Source organism: Scophthalmus maximus, chromosome 1, assembly GCF_022379125.1.
Source record: "Scophthalmus maximus strain ysfricsl-2021 chromosome 1, ASM2237912v1, whole genome shotgun sequence".
In the NCBI taxonomy this organism is placed as follows: Eukaryota; Metazoa; Chordata; class Actinopteri; order Pleuronectiformes; family Scophthalmidae; genus Scophthalmus; species Scophthalmus maximus.
In genome coordinates this window covers 28,555,789-28,568,806 of record NC_061515.1, presented here as the reverse complement: position 1 = coordinate 28,568,806, position 13,018 = coordinate 28,555,789, and positions in this window count along the sequence as shown.

Here is a 13,018-nt window from a genome sequence, read left to right as displayed (position 1 = left end):
AGAGTTGTGTGTGTGTGTCGGCAGCGTAGTCATCCCTCATTCATTTCAAAGACAGTGTTTTGCTTATGTACGCAGGAAATAAATCAACTATCCTCAGATCAAAAGAATGCATTTTTGTATTTGGACTGAATGATCGTTGCAAAATTGTTGTTTTTTGAAAAAATCTTTTTGAAACACGATGCAAAATGAGCTCCAAGTGGGAGCCATGGTCGCCCACATGCCTTTACTTCCCAGCCCCCGAGGGTGTTTAACTCTCAACCCTGCACTGTGCGGCAGAAAGTGTGAATCACATGTTATCGGGCCGCGGCCCGACTCCGCACAATTCACACATTATTCCTCCTGCTGATGACGATCACATTTGAAAGTCTCTGTCGGGAGGTGACACATCGCCGCTACACGCTGGCGTGGAACCTTTTCTGTCAGTGCGTGGCACGATGGGTGATCACGGTTTTGGACCTAAATGCTCAGATCTTGGAAAATTTTGAAATGTGTACAGGTCAAGCAAGGCAGACAAATCCAAAAAAGGGTGGAGGCAAAAGACTAGATCAAAACACTGACAGGCAGGAATAAAAAAAATAACGGGTAAACTACCTGGAGGGAAAGGCTCGCGAGCAGAGTGGACAGACGGAACACAGGTGGACGATGGCACCAGGTGAGACTCGTTAGGGCGGGGCAGACGATCAGGAAGAGACCGTGGCACCAGGTGAGACGCGTTAGGGCGGGGCAGACAATCAGGAAGAGACGATGGCACCAGGTGACACACGTTTGGGCGGAGCAGACGATCAGGAAGAGATGATGGCACCAGGAGAGCTTGTTAGGGCGAGGCAGACGATCAGGAAGAGACCATGGCACCAGGTGAGACGCGTTAGGGCGGGGCAGACGATCAGGAAGAGACCATGGCACCAGGTGAGACTCGTTAGGGCGGGGCAGACGATCAGGAAGAGACCATGGCACCAGGTGAGACTCGTTAGGGCGAGGCAGACGATCAGGAAGAGACCATGGCACCAGGTGAGACGCGTTAGGGCGGGGCAGACGATCAGGAAGAGACCATGGCACCAGGTGAGACTCGTTAGGGCGGGGCAGACGATCAGGAAGAGACCATGGCACCAGGTGAGACTCGTTAGGGCGGGGCAGACGATCAGGAAGAGACGATGGCGCGAGGTGAGACACGTCAGACGATCACAGCAGAAGGTGGAGACCTGAAAACGAAAGAAAAAATTAAACAGGACGTGATAAGGAAATTGTCAAAGTTGCGCAACTCAAACCCAGATTTTCAGTACAAATGAACATATTAATGAGACATGATTGAATCTGTTTCCAGGTTTGTCAAAATCTTCCGGATGAATGCACCTCCACTCTTTGCTTCATATGTCTGAACTTTGAGCGTGAGAACGTGTTGAGGCAGGTGGTACAGAAAGTGGCCTTCGGCCATTCTGGCAGATGGGGAACCTCCGAACGCTGATCAATACTCACGACTGCGTACGTCTTTCTGCAGCTGCGTGTTTGTCCCTGTGCGCAGCTGTTTGGGAAAATGAGTTTCAGGAAAAATTCAGCTTGATTTTCTCCAGCAGGTTGTTCCCAAATTTCTAATTTCCTGCATATTTCACGAGAAAGCAACGGCTGCGTTCAGGGGGAAATACTGAGAATATTTCAGCGATTTACCTGAGGCACAAAGCAGGGAGTCATGAAAAAAAAAAAATCAATCATTGACTCTGCAGGCTTAAAGGATTTTTCCTTCTTCTTCTTTCAGATATGGAGGCTTGTTTTCGTTCCCTTCAGGAGAAGCTATTTGCTGCCACTCAATTCTAAACTTGAAACAACTTGAAAGATGCCCCGGCCCCGGCGAGGCAATCCATCACCGCAAACATGGAGCCTTCATTTACTGTTTGTCAGAGTTTGCTTAATTGTAGTTTCACTGTGCCACAGTGGAGTGTCTCCGTATCAGCGGAGACATACGCGAGCGAGCGAATAATCCCAGAAAACACGTCACCTCGGAGACGTCTCCTTTCCGACTGCATTGATTAAAAAAAAGGCAAATTAATTGTGGTGTGTGTGTGTGTGTGTCGTCTGGGGACACGCAGAATGTGACAAACCGCACAATAATTTCCCCTTTAAAATAGGCATCCTGGGATGGGAATCTGAAGCTGACATTTTGGATCGGTCGGGGAACCACTGAGCTGGCCTTTTCCGGCGGCAGATGTCGAGCGTTGACGGAGCCGTACGCGGGAGTCAATTTCTGCACCAACGTTCAAACTTTTTGACAAAATTGCGCTCCATAAAGACGCACATCTTCCGTTGATGCACTTGCACTCTCGACGTGGCTGCTATCGACTCATGCCGGAAGCCGTGCCCCGGCACAGAGAGCGGGCGGTGTGCAGGGGTCGCTTCCTGCGCGTGCATTATCAACGGGATGTGAAGACAATTCCACAAATAAGTCCTCGGTTTTTCACGCCAAAGTTCTGGAAAGTCAGCGTGATGATCACATTTTCACAAAATGACCAAAGAAAAGAGAGAAGAAAACGAAATGCCAACAAATATCCTGCAACACAAACAAGGTCTTGGTAAGAGAAAATGAAGCATGGCATGGGTAAAAGATAGCAAAAGCTAATATTGCTTCTTTTTTTTGATATTTCTGCCAGGTGCAATTACCTTCTGTCCTTGTGTTGAACTTACAGACATTACTGAAGACAACAAAAAAAGACGTAATGAATATGTAAAAATAGACGGCGTACACGAGCCTGTATGAAGCCACTTCAGACACAGTTGCTGATTAAAACAACGGCGCTCCCGTTCAAACAGGTGCCAGCGACGGGAGAGCGGCTCAGTCGTGAAATAACCAGCGACTCGGCGGCTGAACTCTGTACTTTCCTCCTGCACACGCACTTTTGCAATCACATTAAATCTTTCCATTTCATATTTTGGCACCGAACAGTCGAGCCCTTAATTGTGAATTACAATCGCATCTGGCGTCTCCCCCTCCCCTCCTCTGGCCTCCTGAGCGAGTGCACGGCGAGGAACACCGGCAACGCCGATGTCTAATTCGTTCGTGTGTAATTGACAGCTGACATTTTTAACGCACCGGCAAGTTCTACAGCCCTTGAAAGACGAACCTGGGCGTCACCTTTGAAAAAGAAAAGAAGAGCCTTGTATGGAAGTAGCATGAAAACTTCTCTGATGTTATTGAAATAATCCCATGCGTAACCTTGCAATGCCTCATTATCTCGATGATTTGGCACAGCGTTGCCCTGAAGTCGCGGTGGCTGCTCCCTAACTGTAGTCCGTGTTGTGTGCAATAAAGTCTGAATTCACGTAATCCCCCTGTGCCGAAGTGAAAAGTCCTTGACAGTAACATGATGGAGGGGGAATGGGGGGGGGGGGAGTGGAAACTAAGTTGTGGTTTTGCATCTTCTCAGCTGCACTTGAAAACAGCCAGCAAATGTAAACCTCCGTTTACCCAGAAACAAAACTTCTTATAGTTTGTTTCTCCCACGGGCACATCTTGGTCACTGGGTTGCTCGCCCTTTATTTTTTTCTGTTTATGAGATCATCCATCACTGTTGTCCACTTTCAAACCGCTCAAAGAAGCGTTTCACTCGCGGGCCGAGGATTGGAGTTCATTAGGTTCCCGATGAGGTAAGACGATTTGGCACGGACCTTCTTTTTTTTGTGTGTGGATCCATCCACAACTGTGAGTGAGTTGAATTGTGTATGTAACTGCTTTTGTTCTCTTTGCAATAAGGAACAATTATCAGGTTTCAAAATCTCAGATTATTCTCATGAAGAGTGAGGACTTAGGTCTGCTCATTGCGAAGACGAGCAAGCCCTTGCTATTTGTAATCTTGTAGTTTTAGATCTTTCAAAAGCACTTTACTGATATTTGAACCTGTTATTTTCCTGTAGTCTTTCCCCCACGGGGCGACTGTCCGCTGCACGAGGACACCCGTCAGGGCGACTCTCTTTGATTTGCTCCAAAATGGCAGCTGCTATTGTCATTTGACTCACACCTGTGGAAAATTTTACCCGGCCACCACAGCTGACACCTTTCAGAAAGAGAGCCCCTCGCTTTCCGGCCATGATGGGTTGCCTCGACCCCACATGACCCCAAATAAATGTAGCCCCCAGGTATGCAATGCCTGGTTGACATTCTAGGTCACTGGATCCATTCATTAAAATCCGCCAATGAAGTCAGCCTTTTTCCTAAATGAAGGCATGAATGCCTCTTTCTTGAATTAGAGGGAGGTGTTTTGTAGTGTTTTTTCCTCCGAGGCGAACGCACGCAAAGATACATAATGCGGGAACATTGAGTCGAAGTGAGAGCGCAAAAAACAAAAGGTCACCCTCTCGTTCGTGACCTCAGGCTGTGGCACCCCATGCGACGCGCGTTTAAGCAGCCAGACGTCTGGGTGCAACATGTGATAATAATAATTGTGTTATATATGAAAAGCGCCCACCGGGTTTTCAAGTACACTCCCTAATAATGATTGACAGCAGAGGGCTAACAGGACATAGTTTAAATGCCTGAGCAATTGCAGTGTCTTATTGCACAGAGGGAAAACCAGCAGGGATCCAACGAGAGGGGGCCTGCAGAACGCCGCAGCGCCGCAATCACAGCCGTATTATCTCCTGCAGGATTTGTGGACCTGTTCCGCAACACCGGCCCAGAGTATAAAACAGATACGATCTTCGGGGAGATCTACTCTTCTTCGTCTAACTTTCAGGTGTGATGCGCGCAGCATAATTCAAAACAATAAGGCGGCGGCGGCTCACGGCTCATTTGTGTAGGTGCAGCGCGGCGGCTAAAAATAGCCCAGGGGGCTGAAAGGCGCGGAGAAAAAAAAGAGGCCGCATGTGAGAATGCTTGTGAATTCGAGGGACAGATAGTGGCACGTCGGCGCACTTTGCGGGGAAGGGGAGAAGGGTGGGCGAATGAGATAGAGAGAGGTTGTGTGGGAGTGGAAAAAGGGATGAGAAGCGGTGACGGGGAGGGGGGGTGAGAGCGAGATTGCGAGTCGGCGTGAGAGAGAGGTGAGGAGAATTGGGGAGGGCAGGAAAAGAAGAGGCCAAACTCCAGGGGCTCTCGGCCTCTTTTCAGCGAACTGACAGCAGGCTGGAGCTCAAGCCGAGAAGAAGTGTGCGTATCCCGTTTCACAAATCCCCATATGCCTGTGCACCTTTGGGTGTGTGTGTGTGTGTGTGTGTGTGTGTGTGTGTGTGTGTGTGTGTGTTTGTGGAGGGGGGTTGACTCCTGCTGAAGCGTGTGACCTAGCTCACAGTGGATGTGACTGGAGCCGGAGCTCACTAGCAACAGGGTGGATGACAATGCGGTGTCAAAAGCCCGAGCAGTGTCCTCTTCACCCCTTGAATACATCATATACAACCCCCCCCCCCTCCCCGCACACGCACAAACAGAAAAGAAAAAGAGAAAAAGGCTCTAAGGGATTTTGGCCATGATTCACCGCGTCCGATGGACTCACATTTGCCTGTGTGCATCTTTCGGGGTGATGGTGAGGGTCTGCGTGCAACGTGCGCAGGGTTCACATGTGTCCGACAGATCACTTTGCAGAGGCTGGAGTTCCCGGATATAAAACCGGATGTATCGATCTGCAGCCGTGACTTGAAAATAAGCACCGACTACACACACACACACACACGCGCGCGCGTTAAACGCACGCGGTGATGCAGCTGATTCGTCGGAACGCGCCTGCTGAGGTGTGAGTGCGCATGTACAGTGTGTTTATGAATGTGGGCATGTAGGAGTGTGCGATGCTGTCATCAGGAACAAATTAGCCCGGGCCGCGAGATGAGCGGTGGGTGGTATCGAAAAAGCACATGCTGGCTTCAATAAGCGTGGAAGCAGCAAACTCGAGAGGAGGGGGAGGAGGGTGAGGAGGAGGAGGGGGGGGGGGCTACACACACAAATACACACAAGCCTGCATGCATCCTGCCCCCAACCATATGCAGCCATGTGCACCGAGCCTAGTCCGAGCTATTACTCCTCAACAAGCTGGGACTGTGTGTGTGTGTGTGTGTGTGTGTGGTTTCATATTCACATGATGTGGTGTACTATGCTAATCAACGGCGAGCCCTGCATTCTCACTTCCGGCCGAGCAACATGAAGCAAACCAATGACCCACCTTGTTTCTTTTACATGTGTGTGTGTGCGTGTGTGCGTGTGTTTCTCCTCGTCCTGCATCCTGAGTCACCAGTATTTACTGTGTTCTCCTGAAAAAGCTGACATTTATTACCGATGTAGGGAACAAGCACAGCGTCATATAAACCTGTCTTGTATCCCGTGGCTGAGGATTGAATACGGAAAAAAAGAGGAATCGCATTTCTTGTTTGTGTGTGTGTGTCAAACTTGTGCAGTAAATGTAGTTCTACTTAAAAAAAACGACTGCTAATTAGGTTGTTTTTTAAAAAAATATGGGTTCTAAAACCACAGTTGGAATAAATAATTAATATGTCCCAGATCTCTGACAAAGAAAAAACGAGGATTCAAAATGCCCATGTGGAGGGATACTGTATGTGTGTGTGTGTGTGTATTACTGTGTGTGTGTGTGTGTGTGTGTGTGTGTGTGTGTGTGTGAGTCTAAATTTGCCTCTCAGCTCTTGCAGCCCTCGGCGCAACGCAGGCCTATGGGTTTGGAATGACTTAATTGTCTTGACTGCCAACGTCAAGGAAACAACAGGAGGAACGCATGAAGCCCAGAGCCAACGATGCTCACACATTCGTGTGAGATTGGACAAAGTTTGCCGAAGTCACGGGAAGAAGCCGATTCTGCAGTTCGCCGCAGACGCGCGCTGCATTCGCACCCTCTCAAGTCGACGGAGGAAAGCGGTTCAGGAGTTCAAAGATGGCAGCACAAAGCAGGGGCAGGCTTCGTCCGGGTGTCAAACAGTTCAGTAGATACCACAGAGCATTTCTAAAGATCCTGATGTCATCACTAACCGCGACGTATTGCAATTTGAACACGTTCGAATCTTAGCGGAAGAGCTACTTTTATAATTGTCGGTGTTGTTTTGTTTTTCTTCTTTCTTCCTGGTAAGTACAATATTTTCCTCTTTCTTTGAGAGCAATCAGCTTTTCTTAAATCCAGCAGATTAAAGGGCCGGCTATAATTCCCAATAAGAGGCTTCAGAAATCCACAGAAGAGACTCGGGGGACTTAGGACTTAGTCATTTCACCGGGGGATGGTCCTAAGCCTAACACACACACACACACACACACACACACACACACACACACACACACTTACAGTGGAAGTGTGTCTCGAAGACTGGGAGAGTCTCCAGACAGTTGGGGGGGGGGACGCGACCCATGAGTCACATCTGATTCATGCGCTGGGCGGACTGACATCCGGGACAGGTCTGCTGATTTGTGCCAGAAAGCTTGAAATCTGTCACTAGGATATTCTGGAGATTGAAGAGCGGACCCACTGACAGGTATCAACCACAGACGATAACATGCAGCGGCTCGGTTCCACTCGGGATCCGAGTCCCCCCCCCCCCCCCCCCCCCCCCCCCGCGTTATCTGCCCCTCTGCCAATCAGTTGGATTTCAATATGATTAATCGGAGCGTTTACGTGCAGTCCAAAGCCAAAGCTTTTTGTGTAGCGGCGTGGACATGTTTCCCCTCTTAGCTATTAATAAAAAAAACTCAACAACGCCAAGACAAAACATGAACAGATGAACTGGCGGACGTTTTAATTTGTCTCTTTGGGAATGGCTCGGCTGCAGCACATGCACTGCACTTTCTTTTTTGTCATGCTTTTAATTCACATTTCATTTATTTGTGGTAGAAATTAGAAGAAGGACACTTTCCTTCGCTCAGTTTACATTCCTTCCACTTGTGTCGTACACTGCCGCGGGCCGAGGAAAACGCCGGTCTATGAATGCGTTTATGGTTGCCCCATGTCACAATGGCACTAATGACATGGCGTTCGAGTGTGACGGATAAGAAGTCGCTCGCCCGCCCTTCGCGCTTCTTATCGCCAAGACGACGTCGCGTGTCGGCGTGCAGTAATTGCTCTGTTCTTTGGAGGAGAGAGCGGTTGACTTCATTCAGAGTCCATTGCCTAGAAGGCCTCCCTTGAGTTACGGCGGTTTTTTTTAGACATTCGGGGTCCAGGCATCTTGTCCAGAGTTTGACAACGCAGCCGGAGATCCTCTGGGTCGGATGACTTCACAAATGCAGGCGAATGTTTTGGGCCAAAGGGGCGGCGCCAGCGGTACTAGCAGGAAAAGTTCATAACGCAATCATACGGCGTGCAGAACGAATGCAGTCGAAAGCCCACTCTTTTCATGCATTGTTTTCCGGCCCGTCTCTTTTGTCCTACAGTTTCTCACATTTGTAGATGTTGCTGCGCAGTCTACCCCTTTTCTTTTCTCCACGGCCACATCACTGACTGTCATTGTGCACGTCTTTTTCTCAGAACTCTAAAGGAACAAAGGCGAAACCCTCGCGATCGGTTTCCTGCACGTACCTCGCATTGGCGATGCAAGAAAAAAAGTGTCATTTTGCGGAGTATTGATGTCTCGCGGCGCACACCAAATACACTGCGGCGGAAAGAGGTGTCATTACCGAGTCTGCGTCTGTTCTTGTAGAACGCGCGGCGGAGCAAAGGATGGGGAGGTTTCTGTGCCCTGTTGCAGTGCAGACAGAAATCCTTCGGAGAGCAAAGGTTCAAAGTTGACTCCTCTGATTGACATGACTCAGATGCACTTCTGGGAAAGTTAGTCGTAGTTAGTGCGAGGCAAACAGAAGAAAGGAAAACAATGAAAGAGAAGTAAGAAGTAGACTTACATCTCGTCTCTTTGTGCTTCGCGTGACAGCTCCTTGAGGAAGAAGAACAAGATAGCTGCGAGCGCCATCATTCAGACGAGGAAGCAACGGAGACGTCTTCTCGGAGCCACGGAAGCCCGTCAGTGATCCCGTTCGCCGTTGCGAGTCGGCCGGGCACTTTTTTCCCCCCCGCCCCCCCTGAAATGGGGCATTAGCTCGCAATATTATTAGAAACACTCAGGGCTGCTATCTCATACTTGTGCAGCGTGATCACATGCGGCCATTTGTTCCAATGCAGGGAGCACAACTTGTGATCTGTTGCACTCTCCCTCTCCCCCCCCCACCATGGATCGACGAGCCCGTGCTTCGTTTCCAAGACACGACAGAGGGGATTCTCTTACGGGACACGTGCACATGTTCGACGTGCATGGATGGGCTTCTCCTCGGCCGTGAAATTCAATTCACTGAATCCATGGAGAGGGAATAAGGCACTTCTGGGTTGGGGGGGTCATTGAGCTTTGCTTGTTTATGTATTTCTTTTTTTCTTATAGTACTGTAAAGGCAATTCTTTTTATATATGGCAGATTCATACGGGGACTCGCACACGTTACGTTAGCGTCAGTTGCTGCCTTCCATCTATTATCTGCTCGGGGACCGAACAAGACGAGACGAGATACTTGAACTATTTCACTCACCCCCAACCCGCAGAGAAAGGCCTGAATGCTACTTGAACGATGTTCTCCATACTATACATGGTCTGCGGTCCTCAGCAGGCACTCGAGATCCCTTGTGAATGGTCCACTTCATGATCAGAAAGGAAGTAGAAAGGTTCACGAGAGAGAAAAAGAGGGAATGGCTTTTTTTCCCCCCTTTAAATGCACTTTACTTTACGGAAGATTAACTGTTCCCCAATTGATTTGGGGAACCGAACAGCAATCAATGATTTTTCATAAAACACAATCTATTTTTCTACTGTATTATATCTCTCCGTCTTTATGTTACCCACCATTTAATCCATCGATTGTTTATGGGCTCACTCGCGCTGTATATTTCCCTCCATTGCTCACCATCCACATGCATTGAGCTGGACCGTGCTGTATGTGATGCCTTATGAAATGCGGCACATACTCTATTAAAAGGAGAAATCCTCCCTTAGATACTCTTACCCTTTTAGGTATCATTAATCTTTTCTTATTTCTTTTTTCTCCAACACATTGCGCTAGCTTACTTGGTGATGAAGTGCTGTAATTTACTTTGGTCGGGAGCCCATTTTATCTCACTATACATTGCTGATTTGTAGTCCACGGGGTACTTTCCTGCACTTCCCAGAAAGCCAGAGAAAATGCCTTCGCGACGAGTTGTCATAGACAGTGTTCATGTCAAAACTTTAATATCAAAAGCGTCGAGAGAAGTCTCCCGACGCCACATCACATGCGGCTCCGCTGAGGCCACGTGCGGCCGCACAAACTGGCGCAAAATGGTGGCTTCAGAGAGAAGGTGACGCAGCTGCAGCACTGGAAGCGCCTCGCTGTCATGCAGCGATGTCTGCAAAAGCCGAGGCGACGGAACAGACGAAGCAATTTCAAAGACTTTCGTGTCACAGGACGGATTGTAACGTCTGTGTTTTTTTTCTTTTCCTTTTCACGCAATCGTTTTTTTTATCCGCCGTACCTGCGAGAGCTGCTCTCAGGAGATTCAGTACGGTACATATCCCACCACTAAGTGCCTCTGATGTTCAGATGCGGAAACTGGGTCACCGGCTTGGTGCTTAAACTGTGTGCCAAGCGAACAACAGGATATGGGGGTTCAATGTCCGCGGCTCCATGGCAAGCTGCTCCGCTTGGCAGCCGGCGTCGTACGATCGCCCCCAGGGTAGCGCTGTGGAACAGACCACAGTGCAGCATGGAAGTGTGGGTGTATCGTCGGACAAACTCATCCCTCACAATGGCGCTTCATTCATGGCCGGGGCTCCCGGAGACACCACACAGCGCACTTGTATGGATTCGTGTCACTTCAGTGCCTTGAACACACTGACACTTTGACACGGGTAAGAGCAAACCAACTGCGCATGAACTCTTATTGAGCACATTGGAATATAAGAAGGTATTTTACACTGGAAACACCTTTGGCAGCAATTACGGCATCGACTGACATTTGAATAGACTCCATGCAAACTGGTCATGCTCCAGCGTGCGCAATCTTCTGTATCACTCTGCGCACATTGGCGGGCCACGTCGTTGGCTCCGGCCACCCACTCGCCACATGGCCCTGGACTCAGGTGGTAGACGTGTCGCCGGGGAGAGAGTTTTTAAGTGGCTCACATCTATATGCAGTGCCATCGCAGAGGACGTTGGATACGTGAGGCCGGTTCATAGATCTGTGGAGGATCGCCACGGCCGACGCAAGCCGCTTTGAGCGTTTAGGCTACGTTTTTGTTTTACAACTGAAAAGATCTCCGTCCACACAAGCGCTTTAGCTCTGTGTCAGTGTTAATCCCTGTCTATTCTACCATGCCTGAAAACTGTCTGCAACTCGTGACCATTCAAGGGGGGGGGGGGGGGGCGATGGCGTAAACCGCCCCTGCACCGATCGCGGCAGAGGGGTGAACCAATCACAATTGTTGCCGTCTGCATTGCCACAGCTTGTAGTTACACTCCTGGAGAAGTGCACTTCAGGCCAATGTCTGGTATGATATGTTGGCACGGTGTTGATTCTTCCCTTAAAGCATGAACTGGCCTTTCATACCTCGCTAAGAAAACCCAGGTTGAGAACCGCTGGTTGTTGAAAACTAATGCAATCATCAGTGTTTCAGTGCACACAGGAACACCCGGAGCTTAAGAACCTACATCCGTCCACCTCCTGCATGTGCCTAATCCTTCTTTGTTTTGTCCTCCAGGAGTTCATATCCCACAGTGTGATTCTTCCGTATCTCTGCAACTCGCTGTTCGTTAAAATACCGAGAGGAATTAAAAGCGAGAAAGAAGGCGCGGCCCGCATACCGTAATGTGCGAGGCGTTAATTGACTAAAGCTCACTACAAAGATCCGGGTAAGACTCTTGGATGCAAAAGAGCGATCGATAATGCTGCCCAGAAGAGATGTTCTGTTGCTGTGCTCACAGATATGAATATTAATGGCTTGAGGTTGGTCTAACGGACCATTTTACAAAATAATAACGTTGGGGAGATGTAAAGATTTTTTTCCAGACCCCGCTTTGAGAACATTCTGCTAATAAAGCTAATACATCATCCGCAGCCGAAATGAGACACTGGACACTCCAATGAGTCCCATTTGCTGCGTGTATTAATGGGGCAAACACAAATACCATTATTGCAATAATACGCTGTTATTTTGTGTATCAAATGAATTATTTATGTGTTGTTTTTTTCTGGGAAAAAAACACAGTCCAGCAATTACATTTCAGGTCCCACGATGTGATTCTCTTCTGGCCGTTGTTCAGAACGAACTGTAAAGAGCCACAGTCGGTTGCTGGTGTGTGTTGTTTGAGTTCAAGTCTGCGGGGGTTTCGTTTGGCTCCGTGAGTCCAAGCCCGTGCGCTTTGTGTGCGTAAACTCCATACTTCACGCGTACTTTTCACCGACAATTAGCGCCTTTGTGTTCTTCACGTTGCCGTATAATTGCATTACATGTGATGGCGGTAGGTGCAGCACGTGTGTGTGTGTGTGTGTGTGTGTGTGAGCGGCCGCGGTCATTAGTGCCTGGCTCTCTGTAAGCTTTACGCCGAACAAGAGGCACTTACCTCTAATGTAGCACCGTTTTTCATCATTATTGTGCAAATGAATGCGCCAAGGTGCAGCAAAAGCTCATCACATGGGCTTCTCCGCGTGGGGAAACCTGTGAGAGGTCGACGCTGTAGCGCGTTGCAGTTCTCAAAGTTTACCCAACCCCCCCCCTCCCAAAAAAGTGTCCGGCTGAAGATTCTGCAAGTTAAACTGTGTTGCTGCCAAATACGAAGCATTTTTCTCCTGTCTTGTGCTGTTTTTTTAAAATGTACAATATTCAAATGAATCTCGAGGCTAAATCAAACCGTCGCATTTTAGCAAAAGGTACAAAATGTTTTTCTTTTGCCATTTCCGATCGTTTGAGCTGGATCACCCTGACACTAAACTGAATACCTCTCATCTCAGTATTCACTTTGTTTCAATTTGAACCAGGATTGAACCAGTGCCGAGCCAAACCACATTAGGACATAAATTGTTCTTTGCTTTGTTTGGGCT